Here is a 19,794-nt window from a genome sequence, read left to right on the forward strand (position 1 = left end):
GGACGGTCCATGCATGATAACCTGTTTCTGGTAAGAGATATTATTTCCTGTAAAAAGTATGTGCCTGCCAGTTTTGGATTATTGTTTCTGGATCAAACAAAGGCTTTTGATCGTGTTGATCATGCATACTTGTTTTCGGTTCTTAAGGGGATGGGCTTTGGTGAAACCTTCACAGCATATGTTAAACTGTTATATACAAACACTTTCTGTATGTTGAAAGTAAATAATAACTTATGCTCCCCCTTTTCCTTTCGACGGGGTATCCGCCAAGGCTGTCCTCTCTCGGGACTGTTGTACACAATTGCCCTTGAACCACTTTTGGCATCCTTCAGGAAACGATTGCCTCAGGATATGGGGGTAGAGGGGTTAAAATTTGTCGTAACAGCTTATGCTGATGATGTTTGTGTTTTACTTAAAGGCCCGGGCAGTGTAGCTGCAGTACAGCAGTGCTTAAAAGACTTCTCTGCAGCCTCTTCTGGTGAAGTAAACTGGAGTAAAAGTGTAGCCTTGTGGTGTAGTTCAGGTAACCCCTCAGTCATATCACCACCATCACTCCCACAAAATCTGGTATTGAAAACAGACGGGGTCAAATATCTTGGAGTTTATCTTGGAAACCATGAAATGGAAATGAGGAATTGGGAAGGAGGTGTGGAACAAATCACATATCGTTTAAAATCATGGAAAGGACTACTGCGGTCTCTTTCATACAGAGGCCGCGCTCTTGTTATCAATAACCTGATTGCAGCGAGATTGTGGCATAAAGTCATTACCCTGCAGCCACCCAAGGAGCTGATCCCTGCCATCCAGAGGAAGTTGATAGACTTTTTTTGGAGCGGCTACCACTGGCTGCGGCCCAGTATACTGTACCACCCTCGGAAGGAGGGGGGCCAAGGAGTCATTGACGTCTCTGGGCGGCTTATGGCTTTTCGCCTGCAGTCTGTGCAGAGACTACTGTATGCGGAGGAGCTGCCCTGGCGCCCATTTGCACATTTTCTATTACAACAGGCTGGTGGAATGAACTATGATCGGCACCTTCTCTTGGTGGACCTTGATTGTGTCAGCAGTGCTTCACTTCCCGCTTTTTATCGGAGTTTGCTGGATGCATGGAAAGGCCTTGAGGTTAAACGTTGTCTTGAGGCATATAATTGTCGTAATTTCCTCCAAGAGCCTCTGTTCTATAACAGCTTTTTCCCATGTATTCCTCGTAGCCATGCTTTAATTCAAAAATTCATTAAAGGAGGCGTAAGCAAAGTGAGTGATCTAAGGGATGCATCTGGAACCAAGTGGAGGTCTGCTGGGGTGGTGGCGACAGGTGTTTGTGTAGCATCTGTTTGAGTTGTTCAACAAATCAAACAGGTAGTCGTAAAAAAATTCAGGCAGCTAAACATTGGCTGGGAAGGTGCCGGAATTGTCGAAGATCTTCGACTATCTTTCCCCGAAATCAAGGTGCTGCCCTCTGTCCAGTCCAATGATGATGGGTTTCCCTCCCCCTTTCACTTAGTAACTAAGGCTGGTGTCCTTAAACTCGTGAAGGGGAAAGAAGTCTCATCCCTGTCTGGAGCGATGCGTGTGGCCTTGTGGTCAGAACGGTTAGGGCCGGGGTTTCCCTCTACTCCACTGTGGCATAATATGTTTGTTCCACCCATCTATGGGTTCTTAGCAGATATCCAATGGAGGCTAACACATTGGGCTCTCCCCTCAAACACTTTTATCCACTATCTTAATGCCTCGGTGCCTGTAAATTGTCCCTTCTGCGAACAGGAGGAGGACCTTTTTCATGCATATGTCCAGTGCAGGAGGTTAGCACCTCTACTTTCTGTGATTGCACACCTTTCTTATAAATTATCCTTCACTTTTACCTTGCATATGTTTATTTTTGGTGTACCCTTTACCTCCTCTTGTAAAAATGCTGGTGCCTTGATGAATTTCCTGATTGCCATTGCAAAATATGCAATTTATAAGTCAAGGAAAATTAAAATTGATAAATGTTATGGTGATGACGTCATTCCAATATTTAAAGGGCTGGTGTCAGCAAGATTAAGGCTGGAATTTGATCACCATATGAGTAACGGGAATATTGAATTTTTTGAATGGAAATGGTGCACTCACGAGGCCTTGTGTGTGGTTCAGGACTCGAAACTCGTCATGATGTTTTAAGAATTGCATCAAGAGTGTGATGCTTTGGTGTTGTTCTACCTTTTTTTTCTCTGCCCCTGCTTGTAAATACCCTCGCGGTATAGGTTGACATCCTAGTGCATTTTGTGGAAATAAATGGTGTTCAAAATTCAAATTCTCTCGCTGTCTCTCTCTCTCTCGCTGTCTCTCTCTCTCTCTCGCTGTCTCTCTCTCTCTCTCTCTCGCTGTCTCTCTCTCTCTCTCGCTGTCTCTCTCTCTCTCTCTCTCTCTCTCTCTCTCTCTGCTGTCTCTCTCTCTCTCGCTGTCTCTCACTCTCTCTCTCTCTCTCTCTCTCTCTCTCTCTCTCTCTGTCACCACCTATCGGCCGTCGGTATGTTGGGTGTAGCGTCATGGCGGCTGTGAGCAACTGCTCTGTGTTTTGGTGAGTTCGTCGTGAGTTTTCCCCCCTCTCCTGCCCTCCCCTGCCCCCCCCTCCCTCTCCTTTTCCATCCTGTGTGCTTTGGCATTTGTTCCCATCTGTTCTACACCTTTGCCTTCGAGAGAGAGAGGATTGAGAGCGGGCCCATTCTGGGCGCGGCCTACTGGCGTTGACGGCGCGTTGTAAGCCATTTCTGTGCTTATAATGCACGTTTATTTTTTACTTTAGTTCGTTTTTTTAGGTTTGATACCCTCTTGTCCGGCTCGGACAAGCGGGGAGAGGGGGGCGGTATTTTCGCCGGAATGGCGAATGCACGCTCTCGTCGCGATGACTTTGAAGGCTTAACCAGGAAGCACGCGTTTGTGTGCGTGCCTCCGGATGGAGTCCCTGTCGAGGACATCATCCTCGCTGTGGGGAGCATTGTTGGAGATGAAAATATACGTGCAGCTTCGCGTATGAACCAGAAAGTGGTGGTGTTCGTTTCGGACGAGGAACTCGTCCATGACGTGGTAAGCGCGGGAATAACCACGGAAAGCGGTCACTTTATGATGGCATCGCCGCTATTAACTCCCGCGACGAGAGTGGTTATTTCCAACGTACCACCATTTATCCCAAATGACAAGTTAATGACCGTGCTATCACGGTACGGTAAAATGGTATCGAGGATTTCAACAATCCCTCTTGGGTGTCGGAATGAACGTGTTAAGCACGTAATGAGCTTCCGCAGACAGGTATATATGGTCCTTCCAGACCGTGGGGACGACACAGGCCTCAATATCACTTTCAAAATTAATTTTGAAGAGGCAAATTTCCAGCTATACGCATCGTCCACCACCTTAGCATGCTTTCAGTGTGGAGCGTATGGACATTTAAAACGTTCTTGTCCCAAAGCCTCGTGTGTCAGGTGTGGCAAGACGGGTCACACTGCCATAGTTTGTAAGGAGGAGGTTGCTCTGCTAATGAATACGCCCAGGGGGAGGGAGGTAAACGCTGCTCCACTAATGAATACTCCCAGTGGGAGGGAGGTTAACGTTGCTCCACTAATTGAGATTCCCAGTGGGGGGGAGGCTATCGCATTGCCACCGCCTAAAATTCCTAATGAGGGTGAATCCAGTGTTCCAAGCGTGAACGTATTTATTCTTCCTCAGCAAAATGTTGAAATGGACACTGATAGCAAGGTGGGGACGAGTAAACGAAGGGCTCCGGATGATAGTGACTCATCTGGAGCAGGTAAAAAGGTCGTGCTCGATTTGCAGGCTGTTAGTGAAAAAACTTTTCAGGATGCACCTGGAATCTCTCTGCAAAGCGCGGACCAAATAAATAAAGAGGAAAACCCAGAAAAGAGCATCAGGGTTCAGCCGCTAAAACAACGCGCTTCCATTACTCACACAGACGACGTTAATGATGTAAATACTTCAGGCCACGATACCGTGAATGGCGCATCATTGATCCAAGCGAATGTCGCCGAACAGGCTGACATCCATAATGAACATATGTCACCCACAGGGTGAACCGTATCTTGCCAAAATGTGAAAATTCCGTTTTTTCGTCATGACGTCATCAAATGACGTCATAGCGTCAAACTGTTTACAGATCTGGGAAGCACTCATCAAGGGCATTCATATGAGGTATTACTCGATATGGTACCTACGATTTCAAAATTTGACCTTGGGGTCAATAATTTTCGACCTCCAGCGCTAACCATGAAGGTCAAGGCCGATCGCCACCAAAAACTAATCAGCTGAGCGCCGGACCATATACTAGATTCCCATGAAGTTTGGAGACGATCCGATCAAAGTTACTCAAAAAATAAGGGTTTCATTGACCTCCATGATTGACCGCAAAGTGACCTTGACCTTTGACCTTGACCTTCAAAATTTTGTGTGCTGAAGGGTATCTCTATAGGACTCTGATATGCGAAGTTACAGGAGTTTCCAATAATAACTGTGGTCTACAGAGTGATCTAAACGTGCATGTTAATGCATGATCTAATTAAAAATGATTAACCACAAACAAACATACAAGCTGACTAATACATCTTGCAAAAACTTCGTTTTGGCAAGATAATAAACATATGTCACCCACAGGGTGAACCGTATCTTGCCAAAATGTGAAAATTCCGTTTTTTCGTCATGACGTCATCAAATGACGTCATAGCGTCAAACTGTTTACAGATCTGGGAAGCACTCATCAAGGGCATTCATATGAGGTATTACTCGATATGGTACCTACGATTTCAAAATTTGACCTTGGGGTCAATAATTTTCGACCTCCAGCGCTAACCATGAAGGTCAAGGCCGATCGCCACCAAAAACTAATCAGCTGAGCGCCGGACCATATACTAGATTCCCATGAAGTTTGGAGACGATCCGATCAAAGTTACTCAAAAAATTAGTGTTTCGTCGACCTCCATGATTGACCACAAAGTGACCTTGACCTTTGACCTTGACCTTCAAAATTTTGTGTGCTAAAGGGTATCTCTAAAAGACTCTGATATGCGAACTTACAAGAGTTTCCAAAGGGAACTGTGCTCTACAGAGTGACCTAAACAATGCGAACTAAAGCAATACAATATACATGAAAAGTGCAGTTTTTTCGTCATAACGCCGTCAAATGACGTCACATTGTCAAACTAGTTATATGTTTGGAAAGCACTCAACAAGGGCTTCAATTTGAGGTACTACACGATATGGTAACTGAAACTTGAAAATTTTACCTTTTGGTCAAAATTGAATGACCTTCAAAATGACCTTGAAGGTCAAGGCCGATCGACACCAAAAACTAATCAGCTGAGCGCCATACCACACCCTATATACCCACCAAGTTTGGAGATCATAAGATCAAAGTTACTCAAAAAATAAGGGTTTCGTTGACCTCCATGATTGACCGCAAAGTGACCTTGACCTTTGACCTTGACCTTCAAAATTTTGTGTGCTGAAGGGTATCTCTATAGGACTCTGATATGCGAAGTTACAGGAGTTTCCAATAATAACTGTGGTCTACAGAGTGATCTAAACGTGAAAAAAAAATGATTAACCACAAACAAAAAAACAAAATAAACCTATGTCACCCACAGGGTGAACCGTATCTTGCCAAAATGTGAACATGAGTGACTTGCTTCAGGTCACACTGAGGTGAACAGAACTGCTATCCACTAGAAGCGACTCTTTGAGGAATGTCTGCCCACGAGATATTGAAAGATTTTGATGAGAACTGAGGAAATAATTTTTTCATGAAAATTCCGTTTTTTCGTCATGACGTCATCAAATGACGTCATAGCGTCAAACTGTTTACAGATCTGGGAAGCACTCATCAAGGGCATTCATATGAGGTATTACTCGATATGGTACCTACGATTTCAAAATTTGACCTTGGGGTCAATAATTTTCGACCTCCAGCGCTAACCATGAAGGTCAAGGCCGATCGCCACCAAAAACTAATCAGCTGAGCGCCGGACCATATACTAGATTCCCATGAAGTTTGGAGACGATCCGATCAAAGTTACTCAAAAAATAACGATTTCAACATTTGACCTTGGGGTCAATAATTTTCGACCTCCAGCGCTAACCATGAAGGTCAAGGCCGATCGCCACCAAAAACTAATCAGCTGAGCGCCGGACCATATACTAGATTCCCATGAAGTTTGGAGACGATCCGATCAAAGTTACTCAAAAAATAAGGGTTTCGTCGACCTCCATGATTGACCACAAAGTGACCTTGACCTTTGACCTTGACCTTCAAAATTTTGTGTGCTGAAGGGTATCTCTATAGGACTCTGATATGCGAAGTTACAGGAGTTTCCAATAATAACTGTGGTCTACAGAGTGATCTGAAGGTCAAGGTCAAAGGTCAAGGTCGACCTCCAGCGCTAACCATGAAGGTCAAGGCCGATCGCCACAAAAAACTAATCAGCTGAGCGCCGGACCATATACTAGATTCCCATGAAGATTGGAGACGATCCGATCAAAGTTACTCAAAAAATAACGATTTCAACATTTGACCTTGGGGTCAATAATTTTCGACCTCCAGCGCTAACCATGAAGGTCAAGGCCGATCGCCACCAAAAACTAATCAGCTGAGCGCCGGACCATATACTAGATTCCCATGAAGTTTGGAGACGATCCGATCAAAGTTACTCAAAAAATAAGGGTTTCGTCGACCTCCATGATTGACCACAAAGTGACCTTGACCTTTGACCTTGACCTTCAAAATTTTGGGTGCTGAAGGGTATCTCTATAGGACTCTGATATGCGAAGTTACAGGAGTTTCCAATAATAACTGTGGTCTACAGAGTGATCTAAACGTGGAAAAAAAATGATTAACCACAAACAAAAAAACAAAAAAAAAAACAAACAAAAAAACAAACATACAAGCTGACTAATACATCTAGCAAAAACTTCGTTTTGGCAAGATAAAAACTTCGTTTTGGCAAGATAAAAAAAACAAACATACAAGCTGACTAATACATCTAGCAAAAACTTCGTTTTGGCAAGATAATAAACAAATAAACCTATGTCACCCACAGGGTGAACCGTATCTTGCCAAAATGTGAACATGAGTGACTTGCTTCAGGTCACACTGAGGTGAACAGAACTGCTATCCACTAGAAGCGACTCTTTGAGGAATGTCTGCCCACGAGATATTGAAAGATTTTGATGAGAACTGAGGAAATAATTTTTTCATGAAAATTCCGTTTTTTCGTCATGACGTCATCAAATGACGTCATAGCGTCAAACTGTTTACAGATCTGGGAAGCACTCATCAAGGGCATTCATATGAGGTATTACTCGATATGGTACCTACGATTTCAAAATTTGACCTTGGGGTCAATAATTTTCGACCTCCAGCGCTAACCATGAAGGTCAAGGCCGATCGCCACCAAAAACTAATCAGCTGAGCGCCGGACCATATACTAGATTCCCATGAAGTTTGGAGACGATCCGATCAAAGTTACTCAAAAAATAACGATTTCAACATTTGACCTTGGGGTCAATAATTTTCGACCTCCAGCGCTAACCATGAAGGTCAAGGCCGATCGCCACCAAAAACTAATCAGCTGAGCGCCGGACCATATACTAGATTCCCATGAAGTTTGGAGACGATCCGATCAAAGTTACTCAAAAAATAAGGGTTTCGTCGACCTCCATGATTGACCACAAAGTGACCTTGACCTTTGACCTTGACCTTCAAAATTTTGTGTGCTGAAGGGTATCTCTATAGGACTCTGATATGCGAAGTTACAGGAGTTTCCAATAATAACTGTGGTCTACAGAGTGATCTGAAGGTCAAGGTCAAAGGTCAAGGTCGACCTCCAGCGCTAACCATGAAGGTCAAGGCCGATCGCCACAAAAAACTAATCAGCTGAGCGCCGGACCATATACTAGATTCCCATGAAGTTTGGAGACGATCCGATCAAAGTTACTCAAAAAATAACGATTTCAACATTTGACCTTGGGGTCAATAATTTTCGACCTCCAGCGCTAACCATGAAGGTCAAGGCCGATCGCCACCAAAAACTAATCAGCTGAGCGCCGGACCATATACTAGATTCCCATGAAGTTTGGAGACGATCCGATCAAAGTTACTCAAAAAATAAGGGTTTCGTCGACCTCCATGATTGACCACAAAGTGACCTTGACCTTTGACCTTGACCTTCAAAATTTTGGGTGCTGAAGGGTATCTCTATAGGACTCTGATTTGCGAAGTTACAGGAGTTTCCAATAATAACTGTGGTCTACAGAGTGATCTAAACGTGGAAAAAAAATGATTAACCACAAACAAAAAAACAAAAAAAAAAACAAACAAAAAAACAAACATACAAGCTGACTAATACATCTTGCAAAAACTTCGTTTTGGCAAGATAAAAACAAAATAAACCTATGTCACCCACAGGGTGAACCGTATCTTGCCAAAATGTGAACATGAGTGACTTGCTTCAGGTCACACTGAGGTGAACAGAACTGCTATCCACTAGAAGCGACTCTTTGAGGAATGTCTGCCCACGAGATATTGAAAGATTTTGATGAGAACTGAGGAAATAATTTTTTCATGAAAATTCCGTTTTTTCGTCATGACGTCATCAAATGACGTCATAGCGTCAAACTGTTTACAGATCTGGGAAGCACTCATCAAGGGCATTCATATGAGGTATTACTCGATATGGTACCTACGATTTCAAAATTTGACCTTGGGGTCAATAATTTTCGACCTCCAGCGCTAACCATGAAGGTCAAGGCCGATCGCCACCAAAAACTAATCAGCTGAGCGCCGGACCATATACTAGATTCCCATGAAGTTTGGAGACGATCCGATCAAAGTTACTCAAAAAATAACGATTTCAACATTTGACCTTGGGGTCAATAATTTTCGACCTCCAGCGCTAACCATGAAGGTCAAGGCCGATCGCCACCAAAAACTAATCAGCTGAGCGCCGGACCATATACTAGATTCCCATGAAGTTTGGAGACGATCCGATCAAAGTTACTCAAAAAATAAGGGTTTCGTCGACCTCCATGATTGACCACAAAGTGACCTTGACCTTTGACCTTGACCTTCAAAATTTTGTGTGCTGAAGGGTATCTCTATAGGACTCTGATATGCGAAGTTACAGGAGTTTCCAATAATAACTGTGGTCTACAGAGTGATCTGAAGGTCAAGGTCAAAGGTCAAGGTCGACCTCCAGCGCTAACCATGAAGGTCAAGGCCGATCGCCACAAAAAACTAATCAGCTGAGCGCCGGACCATATACTAGATTCCCATGAAGTTTGGAGACGATCCGATCAAAGTTACTCAAAAAATAACGATTTCAACATTTGACCTTGGGGTCAATAATTTTCGACCTCCAGCGCTAACCATGAAGGTCAAGGCCGATCGCCACCAAAAACTAATCAGCTGAGCGCCGGACCATATACTAGATTCCCATGAAGTTTGGAGACGATCCGATCAAAGTTACTCAAAAAATAAGGGTTTCGTCGACCTCCATGATTGACCACAAAGTGACCTTGACCTTTGACCTTGACCTTCAAAATTTTGGGTGCTGAAGGGTATCTCTATAGGACTCTGATATGCGAAGTTACAGGAGTTTCCAATAATAACTGTGGTCTACAGAGTGATATAAACGTGGAAAAAAAATGATTAACCACAAACAAAAAAACAAAAAAAAAAACAAACAAAAAAACAAACATACAAGCTGACTAATACATCTTGCAAAAACTTCGTTTTGGCAAGATAAAAATGAAAAATCACCCACAGGGTGAACCGTATCTTGCCAAAATGTGAAAATTCCGTTTTTTCGTCATCAAATGACGTCATAGCGTCAAACTGTTTACAGATCTGGGAAGCACTCATCAAGGGCATTCATATGAGGTATTACTCGATATGGTACCTACGATTTCAAAATTTGACCTTGGGGTCAATAATTTTCGACCTCCAGTGCTAACCATGAAGGTCAAGGCCGATCGCCACCAAAAACTAATCAGCTGAGCGCCGGACCATATACTAGATTCCCATGAAGTTTGGAGACGATCCGATCAAAGTTACTCAAAAAATTAGTGTTTCGTCGACCTCCATGATTGGCCGCAAAGTGACCTTGACCTTTGACCTTGACCTTCATAATTTTGTGTGCTAAAGGGTATCTCTAAAAGACTCTGATATGCGAACTTACAAGAGTTTCCAAAGGGAACTGTGCTCTACAGAGTGACCTAAACAATGCGAACAAAAGCAATACAATATACATGAAAAGTGCAGTTTTTTCGTCATAACGCCGTCAAATGACGTCACATTGTCAAACTAGTTATATGTTTGGAAAGCACTCAACAAGGGCTTCAATTTGAGGTACTACTCGATATGGTAACTGAAACTTGAAAATTTTACCTTTTGGTCAAAATTGAATGACCTTCAAAATGACCTTGAAGGTCAAGGCCGATCGACACCAAAAACTAATCAGCTGAGCGCCATACCACACCCTATATACCCACCAAGTTTGGAGATCATAAGATCAAAGTTACTCAAAAAATAAGGGTTTCGTTGACCTCCATGATTGACCGCAAAGTGACCTTGACCTTTGACCTTGACCTTCAAAATTTTGTGTGCTGAAGGGTATCTCTATAGGACTCTGATATGCGAACTTACAAGAGTTTCCAAAGGGAACTGTGCTCTACAGAGTGACCTAAACAATGCGAACTAAAGCAATACAATATACATGAAAAGTGCAGTTTTTTCGTCATAACGCCGTCAAATGACGTCACATTGTCAAACTAGTTATATGTTTGGAAAGCACTCAACAAGGGCTTCAATTTGAGGTACTACTCGATATGGTAACTGAAACTTGAAAATTTTACCTTTTGGTCAAAATTGAATGACCTTCAAAATGACCTTGAAGGTCAAGGCCGATCGACACCAAAAACTAATCAGCTGAGCGCCATACCACACCCTATATACCCACCAAGTTTGGAGACGATCCGATCAAAGTTACTCAAAAAATAAGGGTTTCGTTGACCTCCATGATTGACCGCAAAGTGACCTTGACCTTTGACCTTGACCTTCAAAATTTTGTGTGCTGAAGGGTATCTCTATAGGACTCTGATATGCGAAGTTACAGGAGTTTCCAATAATAACTGTGGTCTACAGAGTGATCTAAACGTGAAAAAAAAATGATTAACCACAAACAAAAAAACAAAAAAACAAAATAATAAACATATGTCACCCACAGGGTGAACCGTATCTTGCCAAGTGACCTTGACCTTTGACCTTGACCTTCATAATTTTGTGTGCTAAAGGGTATCTCTAAAAGACTCTGATATGCGAACTTACAAGAGTTTCCAAAGGGAACTGTGCTCTACAGAGTGACCTAAACAATGCGAACTAAAGCAATACAATATACATGAAAAGTGCAGTTTTTTCGTCATAACGCCGTCAAATGACGTCACATTGTCAAACTAGTTATATGTTTGGAAAGCACTCAACAAGGGCTTCAATTTGAGGTACTACTCGATATGGTAACTGAAACTTGAAAATTTTACCTTTTGGTCAAAATTGAATGACCTTCAAAATGACCTTGAAGGTCAAGGCCGATCGACACCAAAAACTAATCAGCTGAGCACCATACCACACCCTATATATCCACCAAGTTTGGAGATCATAAGATCAAAGTTACTCAAAAAATAAGGGTTTCGTTGACCTCCATGATTGACCCAATTGAATGACCTTCAAAATGACCTTGAAGGTCAAGGCCGATCGACACCAAAAACTAATCAGCTGAGCGCCATACCACACCCTATATACCCACCAAGATTGGAGATCATAAGATCAAAGTTACTCAAAAAATAAGGGTTTCGTTGACCTCCATGATTGACCGCAATGTGACCTTGACCTTTGACCTTGACCTTCAAAATTTTGTGTGCTGAAGGGTATCTCTATAGGACTCTGATATGCGAAGTTACAGGAGTTTCCAATAATAACTGTGGTAAATATGGTAACTGAAACTTGAAAATTTTACCTTTTGGTCAAAATTGAATGACCTTCAAAATGACCTTGAAGGTCAAGGCCGATCGACACCAAAAACTAATCAGCTGAGCGCCATACCACACCCTATATACCCACCAAGTTTGGAGATCATAAGATCAAAGTTACTCAAAAAATAAGGGTTTCGTTGACCTCCATGATTGACCCAATTGAATGACCTTCAAAATGACCTTGAAGGTCAAGGCCGATCGCCACCAAAAACTAATCAGCTGAGCGCCGGACCATATACTAGATTCCCATGAAGTTTGGAGACGATCCGATCAAAGTTACTCAAAAAATAAGGGTTTCGTTGACCTCCATGATTGACCGCAAAGTGACCTTGACCTTTGACCTTGACCTTCAAAATTTTGTGTGCTGAAGGGTATCTCTATAGGACTCTGATATGCGAAGTTACAGGAGTTTCCAATAATAACTGTGGTCTACAGAGTGATCTAAACGTGAAAAAAAAATGATTAACCACAAACAAAAAAACAAACAAACAAACAAACATACAAGCTGACTGATACATCTAGCAAAAACTTCGTTTTGGCAAGATAACAAACATACAAGCTGACTGATACATCTAGCAAAAACGTCGTTTTGGCAAGATAATAAACATATGTCACCCACAGGGTGAACCGTATCTTGCCAAGTGACCTTGACCTTTGACCTTGACCTTCATAATTTTGTGTGCTAAAGGGTATCTCTAAAAGACTCTGATATGCGAACTTACAAGAGTTTCCAAAGGGAACTGTGCTCTACAGAGTGACCTAAACAATGCGAACTAAAGCAATACAATATACATGAAAAGTGCAGTTTTTTCGTCATAACGCCGTCAAATGACGTCACATTGTCAAACTAGTTATATGTTTGGAAAGCACTCAACAAGGGCTTCAATTTGAGGTACTACTCGATATGGTAACTGAAACTTGAAAATTTTACCTTTTGGTCAAAATTGAATGACCTTCAAAATGACCTTGAAGGTCAAGGCCGATCGACACCAAAAACTAATCAGCTGAGCGCCATACCACACCCTATATACCCACCAAGTTTGGAGATCATAAGATCAAAGTTACTCAAAAAATAAGGGTTTTGTTGACCTCCATGATTGACCCAATTGAATGACCTTCAAAATGACCTTGAAGGTCAAGGCCGATCGACACCAAAAACTAATCAGCTGAGCGCCGGACCATATACTAGATTCCCATGAAGTTTGGAGACGATCCGATCAAAGTTACTCAAAAAATAAGGGTTTCGTTGACCTCCATGATTGACCGCAAAGTGACCTTGACCTTTGACCTTGACCTTCAAAATTTTGTGTGCTGAAGGGTATCTCTATAGGACTCTGATATGCGAAGTTACAGGAGTTTCCAATAATAACTGTGGTCTACAGAGTGATCTAAACGTGAAAAAAAAATGATTAACCACAAACAAAAAAACAAACAAACAAACAAACATACAAGCTGACTGATACATCTAGCAAAAACTTCGTTTTGGCAAGATAATAAACATATGTCACCCACAGGGTGAACCGTATCTTGCCATTTGACCTTGACCTTAATAATTTCGTATGGTGAATAGTATGTCTTCATGACCAACGCACATGAAATATTGAAAGATTTTGATGAGAACTGAGGAAATAATTTTTTCATGAAAATTCCGTTTTTTCGTCATGACGTCATCAAATGACGTCATAGCGTCAAACTGTTTACAGATCTGGGAAGCACTCATCAAGGGCATTCATATGAGGTATTACTCGATATGGTACCTACGATTTCAAAATTTGACCTTGGGGTCAATAATTTTCGACCTCCAGCGCTAACCATGAAGGTCAAGGCCGATCGCCACCAAAAACTAATCAGCTGAGCGCAGGACCATATACTAGATTCCCATGAAGTTTGGAGACGATCCGATCAAAGTTACTCAAAAAATTCGTGTTTCGTCGACCTCCATGATTGGCCGCAAAGTGACCTTGACCTTTGACCTTGACCTTCATAATTTTGTGTGCTAAAGGGTATCTCTAAAAGACTCTGATATGCGAACTTACAAGAGTTTCCAAAGGGAACTGTGCTCTACAGAGTGACCTAAACAATGCGAACTAAAGCAATACAATATACATGAAAAGTGCAGTTTTTTCGTCATAACGCCGTCAAATGACGTCACATTGTCAAACTAGTTATATGTTTGGAAAGCACTCAACAAGGGCTTCAATTTGAGGTACTACTCGATATGGTAACTGAAACTTGAAAATTTTACCTTTTGGTCAAAATTGAATGACCTTCAAAATGACCTTGAAGGTCAAGGCCGATCGACACCAAAAACTAATCAACTGAGCGCCATACCACACCCTATATACCCACCAAGTTTAGAGATCATAAGATCAAAGTTACTCAAAAAATAAGGGTTTCGTAATTTGACCTTGGGGTCAATAATTTTCGACCTCCAGCGCTAACCATGAAGGTCAAGGCCGATCGCCACCAAAAACTAATCAGCTCAGCGCCGGACCATATACTAGATTCCCATGAAGTTTGGAGACGATCCGATCAAAGTTACTCAAAAAATAAGGGTTTCGTTGACCTCCATGATTGACCGCAAAGTGACCTTGACCTTTGACCTTGACCTTCAAAATTTTGTGTGCTGAAGGGTATCTCTATAGGACTCTGATATGCGAAGTTACAGGAGTTTCCAATAATAACTGTGGTCTACAGAGTGATCTAAACGTGAAAAAAAAATGATTAACCACAAACAAACAAAAAAATGAACATATGTCACCCACAGGGTGAACCGTATCTTGCCATTTGACCTTGACCTTAATAATTTCGTATGGTGAATAGTATGTCTTCATGACCAACGCACATGAAATATTGAAAGATTTTGATGAGAACTGAGGAAATAATTTTTTCATGAAAATTCCGTTTTTTCGTCATGACGTCATCAAATGACGTCATAGCGTCAAACTGTTTACAGATCTGGGAAGCACTCATCAAGGGCATTCATATGAGGTATTACTCGATATGGTACCTACGATTTCAAAATTTGACCTTGGGGTCAATAATTTTCGACCTCCAGCGCTAACCATGAAGGTCAAGGCCGATCGTCACCAAAAACTAATCAGCTGAGCGCCGGACGATATACTAGATTCCCATGAAGTTTGGAGACGATCCGATCAAAGTTACTCAAAAAATAATGGTTTCGTTGACCTCCATGATTGACCACAAAGTGACCTTGACCTTTGACCTTGACCTTCAAAATTTTGTGTGCTGAAGGGTATCTCTAAAAGACTCTGATATGCGAAGTTACAGGAGTTTCCAATAATAACTGTGCTCTACAGAGTGACCTAAACAATGCGAACTAAAGCAATACAATATACATGAAAAGTGCAGTTTTTTCGTCATAACGCCGTCAAATGACGTCACATTGTCAAACTAGTTATATGTTTGGAAAGCACTCAACAAGGGCTTCAATTTGAGGTACTACTCGATATGGTAACTGAAACTTGAAAATTTTACCTTTTGGTCAAAATTGAATGACCTTCAAAATGACCTTGAAGGTCAAGGCCGATCGACACCAAAAACTAATCAGCTGAGCGCCATACCACACCCTATATACCCACCAAGTTTGGAGATCATAAGATCAAAGTTACTCAAAAAATAAGGGTTTCGTTGACCTCCATGATTGACCGCAAAGTGACCTTGACCTTTGACCTTGACCTTCAAAATTTTGTGTGCTGAAGGGTATCTCTATAGGACTCTGATATGCGAAGTTACAGGAGTTTCCAATAATAACTGTGGTCTACAGAGTGATCTAAACGTGAAAAAAAAATGATTAACCACAAACAAAAAAACAAATAAAACATCACCCACAGGGTGAACCGTATCTTGCCAGGGTTTCGTTGACCTCCATGATTGACCGCAAAGTGACCTTGACCTTTGACCTTGACCTTAATAATTTCGTATGGTGAATAGTATGTCTTCATGACCAACGCACATGAAATATTGAAAGATTTTGATGAGAACTGAGGAAATAATTTTTTCATGAAAATTCCGTTTTTTCGTCATGACGTCATCAAATGACGTCATAGCGTCAAACTGTTTACAGATCTGGGAAGCACTCATCAAGGGCATTCATATGAGGTATTACTCGATATGGTACCTACGATTTCAAAATTTGACCTTGGGGTCAATAATTTTCGACCTCCAGCGCTAACCATGAAGGTCAAGGCCGATCGCCACCAAAAACTAATCAGCTGAGCGCCGGACCATATACTAGATTCCCATGAAGTTTGGAGACGATCCGATCAAAGTTACTCAAAAAATAAGGATTTCAACATTTGACCTTGGGGTCAATAATTTTCGACCTCCAGCGCTAACCATGAAGGTCAAGGCCGATCGCCACCAAAAACTAATCAGCTGAGCGCCGGACCATATACTAGATTCCCATGAAGTTTGGAGACGATCCGATCAAAGTTACTCAAAAAATAAGGGTTTCGTCGACCTCCATGATTGACCACAAAGTGACCTTGACCTTTGACCTTGACCTTCAAAATTTTGTGTGCTGAAGGGTATCTCTATAGGACTCTGATATGCGAAGTTACATGCGAAGATATGCGAAGATATGGTACCTACGATTTCAACATTTGACCTTGGGGTCAATAATTTTCGACCTCCAGCGCTAACCATGAAGGTCAAGGCCGATCGCCACCAAAAACTAATCAGCTGAGCGCCGGACCATATACTAGATTCCCCTGAAGTTTGGAGACGATCCGATCAAAGTTACTCAAAAAATAAGGGTTTCAACATTTGACCTTGGGGTCAATAATTTTCGACCTCCAGCGCTAACCATGAAGGTCAAGGCCGATCGCCACCAAAAACTAATCAGCTGAGCGCCGGACCATATACTAGATTCCCATGAAGTTTGGAGACGATCCGATCAAAGTTACTCAAAAAATAAGGGTTTCGTCGACCTCCACGATTGACCACAAAGTGACCTTGACCTTTGACCTTGACCTTCAAAATTTTGTGTGCTGAAGGGTATCTCTATAGGACTCTGATATGCGAAGTTACAGGAGTTTCCAATAATAACTGTGGTCTACAGAGTGATCTAAACGTGGAAAAAAAATGATTAACCACAAACAAAAAAACAAAAAAAAAAACAAAAAAAAAAACAAACATACAAGCTGACTAATACATCTTGCAAAAACTTCGTTTTGGCAAGATAACAAATAAACATATGTCACCCACAGGGTGAACCGTATCTTGCCAAGTGACCTTGACCTTTGACCTTGACCTTCATAATTTTGTGTGCTAAAGGGTATCTCTAAAAGACTCTGATATGCGAACTTACAAGAGTTTCCAAAGGGAACTGTGCTCTACAGAGTGACCTAAACAATGCGAACTAAAGCAATACAATATACATGAAAAGTGCAGTTTTTTCGTCATAACGCCGTCAAATGACGTCACATTGTCAAACTAGTTATATGTTTGGAAAGCACTCAACAAGGGCTTCAATTTGAGGTACTACTCGATATGGTAACTGAAACTTGAAAATTTTACCTTTTGGTCAAAATTGAATGACCTTCAAAATGACCTTGAAGGTCAAGGCCGATCGACACCAAAAACTAATCAGCTGAGCGCCATACCACACCCTATATACCCACCAAGTTTGGAGATCATAAGATCAAAGTTACTCAAAAAATAAGGGTTTCGTTGACCTCCATGATTGACCCAATTGAATGACCTTCAAAATGACCTTGAAGGTCAAGGCCGATCGACACCAAAAACTAATCAGCTGAGCGCCATACCACACCCTATATACCCACCAAGTTTGGAGATCATAAGATCAAAGTTACTCAAAAAATAAGGGTTTCGTTGACCTCCATGATTGACCGCAAAGTGACCTTGACCTTTGACCTTGACCTTCAAAATTTTGTGTGCTGAAGGGTATCTCTATAGGACTCTGATATGCGAAGTTACAGGAGTTTCCAATAATAACTGTGGTAAATATGGTAACTGAAACTTGAAAATTTTACCTTTTGGTCAAAATTGAATGACCTTCAAAATGACCTTGAAGGTCAAGGCCGATCGACACCAAAAACTAATCAGCTGAGCGCCATACGACACCCTATATACCCACCAAGTTTGGAGATCATAAGATCAAAGTTACTCAAAAAATAAGGGTTTCGTTGACCTCCATGATTGACCCAATTGAATGACCTTCAAAATGACCTTGAAGGTCAAGGCCGATCGCCACCAAAAACTAATCAGCTGAGCGCCGGACCATATACTAGATTCCCATGAAGTTTGGAGACGATCCGATCAAAGTTACTCAAAAAATAAGGGTTTCAACATTTGACCTTGGGGTCAATAATTTTCGACCTCCAGCGCTAACCATGAAGGTCAAGGCCGATCGCCACCAAAAACTAATCAGCTGAGCGCCGGACCATATACTAGATTCCCATGAAGTTTGGAGACGATCCGATCAAAGTTACTCAAAAAATAAGGGTTTCAACATTTGACCTTGGGGTCAATAATTTTCGACCTCCAGCGCTAACCATGAAGGTCAAGGCCGATCGCCACCAAAAACTAATCAGCTGAGCGCCGGACCATATACTAGATTCCCATGAAGTTTGGAGACGATCCGATCAAAGTTACTCAAAAAATAAGGGTTTCGTCGACCTCCACGATTGACCACAAAGTGACCTTGACCTTTGACCTTGACCTTCAAAATTTTGTGTGCTGAAGGGTATCTCTATAGGACTCTGATATGCGAAGTTACAGGAGTTTCCAATAATAACTGTGGTCTACAGAGTGATCTAAACGTGGAAAAAAAATGATTAACCACAAACAAAAAAACAAAAAAAAAAACAAAAAAAAAAACAAACATACAAGCTGACTAATACATCTTGCAAAAACTTCGTTTTGGCAAGATAACAAATAAACATATGTCACCCACAGGGTGAACCGTATCTTGCCAAGTGACCTTGACCTTTGACCTTGACCTTCATAATTTTGTGTGCTAAAGGGTATCTCTAAAAGACTCTGATATGCGAACTTACAAGAGTTTCCAAAGGGAACTGTGCTCTACAGAGTGACCTAAACAATGCGAACTAAAGCAATACAATATACATGAAAAGTGCAGTTTTTTCGTCATAACGCCGTCAAATGACGTCACATTGTCAAACTAGTTATATGTTTGGAAAGCACTCAACAAGGGCTTCAATTTGAGGTACTACTCGATATGGTAACTGAAACTTGAAAATTTTACCTTTTGGTCAAAATTGAATGACCTTCAAAATGACCTTGAAGGTCAAGGCCGATCGACACCAAAAACTAATCAGCTGAGCGCCATACCACACCCTATATACCCACCAAGTTTGGAGATCATAAGATCAAAGTTACTCAAAAAATAAGGGTTTCGTTGACCTCCATGATTGACCCAATTGAATGACCTTCAAAATGACCTTGAAGGTCAAGGCCGATCGACACCAAAAACTAATCAGCTGAGCGCCATACCACACCCTATATACCCACCAAGTTTGGAGATCATAAGATCAAAGTTACTCAAAAAATAAGGGTTTCGTTGACCTCCATGATTGACCGCAAAGTGACCTTGACCTTTGACCTTGACCTTCAAAATTTTGTGTGCTGAAGGGTATCTCTATAGGACTCTGATATGCGAAGTTACAGGAGTTTCCAATAATAACTGTGGTAAATATGGTAACTGAAACTTGAAAATTTTAC

The sequence above is a fragment of the Myxine glutinosa genome, chromosome 11, assembly GCF_964187855.1.
Source record: "Myxine glutinosa chromosome 11, kmMyxGlut1.1, whole genome shotgun sequence".
NCBI classification, from domain to species: Eukaryota; Metazoa; Chordata; class Myxini; order Myxiniformes; family Myxinidae; genus Myxine; species Myxine glutinosa.